Genomic DNA, 7,190 nt, shown 5'->3' with positions numbered 1-7,190 from the left:
TCTGTAAAGAAAGGGTAATTGTAAATCCAGAATAAAACAATCTAAATAGGCAAGGAGCCAATCAGAATCTAAAGCAGAAAATGTAGAAAAGCAGAAAACTTTTCATTTTTGACTGTGGGGGATTTCAATCTGAAAGATTCATTTATATGTTCTCTTTTCAAATGCTGACTGGCAAGTCATGTATATGCAATGCTTTCTATTTTTAACTCTGTTTTATTTGAAAGTTGGAGACATTGACTGCTTACGGTCATTGGATGTCAATATCTAAAGAAATCAGCAACTAACATCAGAAACCAAAAGAAACTGCAATGGGTTTCTCATATCATAATGCATAACGTTAACTTTTATACCAGATTAATCTTTTATTTGTATGTTACAATTTTACAGATTTAGATGTTTTCATCAAATACTTAAAAAAGATTACAAATGATGTTATTTGTGTTCAACAAATATGATTCCTGGCAATGTTACTCTTGCTAAAATTTAAAATTATTGAATAAAACCAGTTGTATATTCCAATGAAAAGGAAGGACTGTAAGAAAAGGGGTAATCTGCCATGGGTGTCTAAAGAAATAAGGGAGGCTATCAAATTGAAAGAGAAGGCATACAAAGTGGCCAAAAACAGCATGAAACTAGAAGATTGGGAAAACTTTAAAGGTCAACAGAAACCCACAAAAAGAGCTATAAGGAAAAGTAAGATAGAACATGTGAAAAACTAGCACAGAATATAAAGACAGATAGGAAAAGTTTCTATAAATATATAAAACGAAAAAGAGTGGCTAAAGTAAACGTTGGCCCTTTAGAGCATGAGAAGGGAAATTTAGTTATGGGATATGATGAAATGGCCGAGGCATTGAACAGGTATTTTGTATCGGTCTTCACAGTGGAGGACACTAATAACATGCCAGTAATAGACAAAGAGACGAAGGTAGGTGAGGACCTGGAAACAATCATAATTACGGAAGAGGTAGTGTTGGGCAAGCTAATGGAGCTAAGGATTGATAAGTCTCCTGGCCCTGATGGAATGCATCCCAGTGTACTAAAAGAGATGGTGGGAGAAATAGCAGGTGCACTGGCGGTAATTTTCCAAAATTCGCTGGACTCTGGGGCAGTCCCAGCAGATTGGAAAACAGCAAATGTGGTGCCACTGTTTAAAAAGGGAAGTAGACAAAAGATGGGGAATTATAGACCAGTTAGCTTAACATCTGTAGTGGAGAAGATGCTTGAGTCTATTATCAAGGAAGAAATAGCAAGGCATCTTGATAGAAATTGTCCCGTTGGACAGACGCAGCATGGGTTCATGAAGGGCAGGTCATGCTCGACAAATCTTTTGGAATCCTATGAAGACATTACAAGCGAGGTGGACAATGGGGACCCAGTGGATGTGGTGTATCTAGACTTCCAAAAGGCCTTTGACAAGGTGCCGCACAAGAGGCTACTGCATAAGATAAGGATGCATGGCATTAAGGGTAAAGTATTAGCATGGATAGAGGATTGGTTGACTAACAGGAAGCAAAGAGTGGGGATAAATGAGTGCTATTCTAGCTGGCAGTCAGTGACTAGTGGTGTGCCTCAGGGATCAGTGTTGGGACCGCAATTATTTACAATTTATATAGATGACTTGGAGCTGGGGACCACGTGTAGGGTGTCAAAGTTTGCAGATGACACTAAGATGAGTGGCAAAGCAAAGTGTGCAGAGGACTGTGAAACTTTGCAGAGGAACATAGATACATTGAGTGAGTGGGCAAAGGTCTGGCAGATGGAATACAATGTAAATAAATGTGAAGTCATACATTTTGGTAGGAGTAATAGTGAAAAGGATTATTACTTGAATGGTAAAAAGTTGCAGCATGCTGCTATGCAGAGGGACCTGGGTGTCCTTGTGCATGAATCACAGAAGGTAGGTCTGCAGGTACAACAAGTAATTAGGAAGGCAAATGGAATTTTGTCCTTTATTGCTAAAGGGATGGAAATAAAAAGCAGAGAGGTTATGTTGCAGCTGTACAAGGTGCTGGTGAGGCCACACCTAGAGTACTGTGTGCAGTTTTGGTCTCCTTACTTGAGAAAGGATGTACTGGCACTGGACGGGGTGCAAAGGAGGTTCACTAGGTTGATTCCGGAGTTGAGGGGGTTGGCTTATGAGGAGAGACTGAGTAGATTGGGATTATATTCATTGGAATTCAGAAGATTGAGGGGGGATCTTATAGAAACATATAAAATTATGAAGGGAATAGATAAGATAGAAGTAGAGAGGATGTTTCCACTGGCAGGTGAAGCTAGGACAAGAGGGCATAGCCTCAAGATTAGAGGGAGCAGATTTAGGACTGAACTGAGAAGGAATTTCTTCACCCAGGGGGTTGTTAATCTATGGAATTCCTTGCCCAGTGAAGTAGTTGACGCTACTTCAGTAAACGCTTTTAAAAAAAAAAGTAGATTTTTTTTGAACAATGAAGGAATTAAGGGATACGGTGAGAACACGGGTAAGTGGATCTGAGTCCACGAAAGGATCAGCCATGATCTTATTGAATGACGGAGCAGGCTCGAAGGGCCAGACGGCCTACTCCTGCTCCTAGTTCTTGTGTTCTTGTGTTCTTGTGTATAAAATGTACACTAAATTTTTATTGCAACCATTTGGGAGTTTAATTCGACAAAAAATAGATTCTTGAATTTCTGCTGACCAACTTTGTTTGAATTGAATTTATTTTTTATAACCTTGGAACAATTGTTTCTATTCCATTAGTCATCTGCACTTTAATAAGTGATTTACTTTGAAATTGTATTAACTTTAATCAACGATCACCTGCATGTCAATAAAATATATTATTTAATCCACTTCAGTGTCATTTTTAACAATAATTAAATACCTGTACAAATCTGTGTCGAGAGTAGTTTACTAGAGGATGGATTTCTCACCTTACTAACTAACATATATTTTATTTCTAAGTGAATGAAAACACTTTTACTCTGACACTTTCTCCATGCTCAGTACCAAATATCACTCTTATAGTGACCCTCCCAATCCCAACATGTCAAGAGTGTGACTGGAAATGCATAATGTTTGATCATGTTGGCTGACACAGATACCAAACAGAATACTTTTTCTAGTCATCATTATGTATAGCAACCCATGGATTTTAAATTTGTTTGAATATATAAACTATCAGATGATAATTCAGACTATACATCATGAAGCAATCTCATCAACACCAACAACTTACTTTTCATTCTTCCTCCCTCCTCAGCCAGTAAACACTTTTCCCATGATTTTAAAAAGGACTTTGATTGTCATGAAATTTTTTGGATATGTTGAAGGTACCTGATGAGGAATAATGAAATATATGATTCATACAGGAAAGTGAAACATCACATCTAGTGATAGACAGGAGCTGTATTCATTTGCATTCCTGTATGCTATCATGAAACAATTTACCAAACACCACCCTGCACTCGGATTTACTATTAAAGGCATCAATCAAACAAGGTCCCTTTCTTCAAAGTGTTTGTTGAGAAATTTGCTAATGGATTCTCTACTCCTATCGATTACATGTTGAGATTCCTACAGCTCCACACATTACAAGATCAATCTTGTCTGTGAATAGAGCTCTAGCCATCTGTCACTGTATGAGCTTGATGCTGAGAGAGGGCACATCAAAGCTAACATACACAATCATAGATACCCTGATCAAATCAACACTTGCTGTGTTTTGTACAAACTCATGAAAGGGACAATTGCTAACAGGTTTTACCCTGAAAGGTGTCCCATATATCTCAGGCTACCCTGGAAAGAGAAAAATTTTCAAAATTCGGAGCAGGTGAAACCAGCATCTGACAGTATTACTTCACAGTTACGACACAAATGGAATTCTCCACAAACAGGATGCTGCTGTCAAGCCAGGAAAATATCTTGCCTGCCAAATTGAAACAGTGGCTCCCTCAGTCCAAAGATGTGCAGACTAGGTGGACGGGCCAAGGTAAATTGCCCTGTTGTGTCCAGGGATGTTCAGGCTAGGTGGATTACCCATGGGAAATAAAGGGTTACAGGGAGTGGGTCTAGGTCATTTGCTCTTCAGAGGGTTAATGCTGACTTGATGGGCCAAATGGCCTCTTTCCAAACTTTAATGATTCTAAGCTCTGACTGGTTTTGAATTTTTAACTGGGTGAGGCATCCCACTCACCATCTGCCTATCAGTGTGGAAATCCTTCAGACTCCCGAGTAACTCACCTCTGAAGGGGACTGCCAGTTCAATTTCAGACTTACTCCCTTTAGTCTTTAGTTTCTATCGATCCTTCCTCCATTTCTCGGTGTGACTTCAGCCCTTTTAATTTCTAAAAGTTTCATCTGGCTTTTCCAAACCTATTTGGAGCACACTGCTCCTTACACAGCCACTGAACATTGTGTAGCTTCCTGCACCTTTGCAGAATCTTTCTGAAGTGGATTAAACCCAGGCACACCCTGCCAGTCCCTGGTACCCAGGCAGAAACTCCTTTTTACTGGGTGTGTCCCTTTGTACCTTCTTTATTTCCTCTGGGCTCTCTCTCTTGACCTTATTCACTTTGGCAGTTTCTATCTTAGCCTCCCTCAAATTGTGGTGCTTGTTTGGTCTTGGCCTTTTGGGGATACTAAGACTTGATTGCACTCAGGACATATCTGAGTAGAAAGCCTGAAACCTGCAGGGAGCTTCACAAAGGTTCCTGTGATGAAAGGACCCAACAAGAAATCAAACTGTGAGTGAGGTCTGTGGAGGGGAACAGTCACATACACTCCACCCTCTCCCCTAATTGGCTTTCACAGCAATCTCAGGGACAAGGTTTGTTAAGCAGCAGGATGAGATTCTCATGAGGCAGACAGGGGGACATTCTTTTTCTATGTTTATATATGAAATTCACAAGTGATTCTGATGTGCACCGGCTTCTGAAATTGACATGGCAAACAGAATCCAGCAAATCAGAGTTGCACGGATTCAGAGCAAAATATGGGGCTGGATAAGAAGTTGCTGAAGCCTATAATGTGGAGAGTCATGTTGCTGAATGGTCATGCTGTTGTGGGCGGGATAAGGCTTGAGTCAAATTGGCTTAATGTTCTGACCACTTTCTATTGGGTTCCATTTGCTGAACATTCCAGAGTGGGACTTGAACCTAGAGATTCTAGCCAAGAGGTAGGGACACTACCACAATGCCAAACAATCAATAACATTGCAAGTTCCTTATTAATACACCATGAAAAGGGCAAAGGTCAAAGCACTTTCTCTGAAGATCAGTTGCCCTTCTGTAAAGGGCAAAATCTTCTCACTTTTCTCCACTGTTTGAATGAGGAGTGAAATCGAAAAAAAGGACTGTTTTAGAACATTACCTGAATCTCTGGATTAACAGACTGGATTAGATTAGATTTATTGTCACATGTACAAACATACAGTGGAAAGTATTATTTTGCGTGCATTCACAAAGAGTTGCCACTCTCCAGTGCCATCTTGGATCTCTGCTTAAACAACAAAATATTACAGCAAAAGCTTTGATGTTTAATCCAGTTGCTTTTTTATTAATGATCTCTTTGGCTTTTCTTCCTGCTGCTGGATTTTGGCTGGGTCTTGGTTCAGGACACCCCCTCTGCTGTCAGTCCAGCAATGATACCACGAGACCATCGCCAACCCCACCAGCCAAAGGACTATTTTAAAAACCAAGGATTGTGGAAAAGCTAACTGCAATATTTAAAAGCAAGTTACTGACACTCATTGTAAGTAGCTGATTGGCCTGTGGTGACCAGTCTTTGATGACAAAGGCCTTTGTCCTGCCAACAATTGTGTGATTGGCTCATAGGTAACTGAACAACTTGTGGGTGTGAAGAATCGGTCAGAAGCCTTTGGATCTCTGGAGAAGATGGTGCTACTAATGTCTCTGCAATAATAACAAAAAACACTTAAAACATGAAAGTCAATTTACGTTCCCCTGACCAAATTGTTGCAACTTTTTTCTTTAACCAATATGTCAGAGACTTTATAAGTTGTGAACCAGTCACTCTGTGTCTCTTACAAATGAGTAAAACTACCTGGAGAAGAGGAAGATTGATGAATAGCAAGTCCTGACAAGCCAAAAGGATTATCTCAATGAACCCTGTGGACAGATACCATTGATCTGCCTTCTTGGTTTTTCCCCTCCTACTTTAACACCCATGTGTTTTTGTGTACAAGAGTACACAGGAGAAGTTTTGTAAGAGTTTTAACAAACAGTTAAATGCCAATGGCTCATAATTGTTATCTCGAGCTAGACTTTATTTAATTATAATAAATAGGAATACCTATTCAGTACAGGAACATGGCCATGCTTTCTGAGACCTTGGGTCTAAACTTCAGTCAATTAGGGTGTTTTGCAAACTTTTTAAAATTTTTAACTTCAGTGATGACTCCAAGAAGAAATAGCTTGATTTCTACATTCTACAAAACGCAGACCAGGTGATTGTTTTGCAGAACACTTACATGACCCTGAGTTTCCAGTTGCCTGCCACTTCAACACACCACTGTGTTCTCTGGCCAATATCTCTGTCTCAGGCTTGCTGCGGTGCTCCAGTGAAGGTCAGTGCAAGTTGGAAGAACAGCACCTCATTTTCCACTTGGAGATCCTGCAGCATTCAGGACCTAGTACGGAGTTCAATAATTTTAGGGCCTGAGCACTTTCTCCCATGTCCCAATCCGTACCCCCAGGAACAAAAACAAAGTTGCTGGAAAAGCTCAGCACGTCTGGCAGCATCTGTGAAGGAGAAAACAGAGTTAACGTTTCGGGTCCGGTGACCCTTCCTCAGAACCTCCCTACCCCCAGGCCTTGACATCACATGGGCTGCTACCACAAACAAACCATTGTCAGCTAATAGTCCCCATTAGCAGCTATTCATTCTCCCAGACTGACCATTGCCTATTCCTTTGTGTGTCCTATTGCTGTTCTCTCTCTCTCTCTGGGCTCTATCTCCGCCTCTCGTTAACACCTTCCCCCACTCCAACTTCAGAATATGTACAAAATGTCTCCTCGCTACACTCAGTTCTGAAGAAGGGTCACTGTACCCGAAAAGTTAACTCGGTTTCTCTCTCCACAGATGCAGCCAAACCTGCTGAGTTTCTCCAGCTAGTTTTGTTTCTATTTTTGATTTCCAGCACACTACCCCACTGAAGCTGAATACTTCAATATTCTTGGTGGCTCGAAGC

The sequence above is a fragment of the Rhincodon typus genome, chromosome 35 (assembly GCF_021869965.1).
Source record: "Rhincodon typus isolate 14 chromosome 35, sRhiTyp1.1, whole genome shotgun sequence".
Lineage (NCBI taxonomy): Eukaryota > Metazoa > Chordata > Chondrichthyes > Orectolobiformes > Rhincodontidae > Rhincodon > Rhincodon typus.
This window is presented reverse-complemented; position numbering follows the sequence as displayed.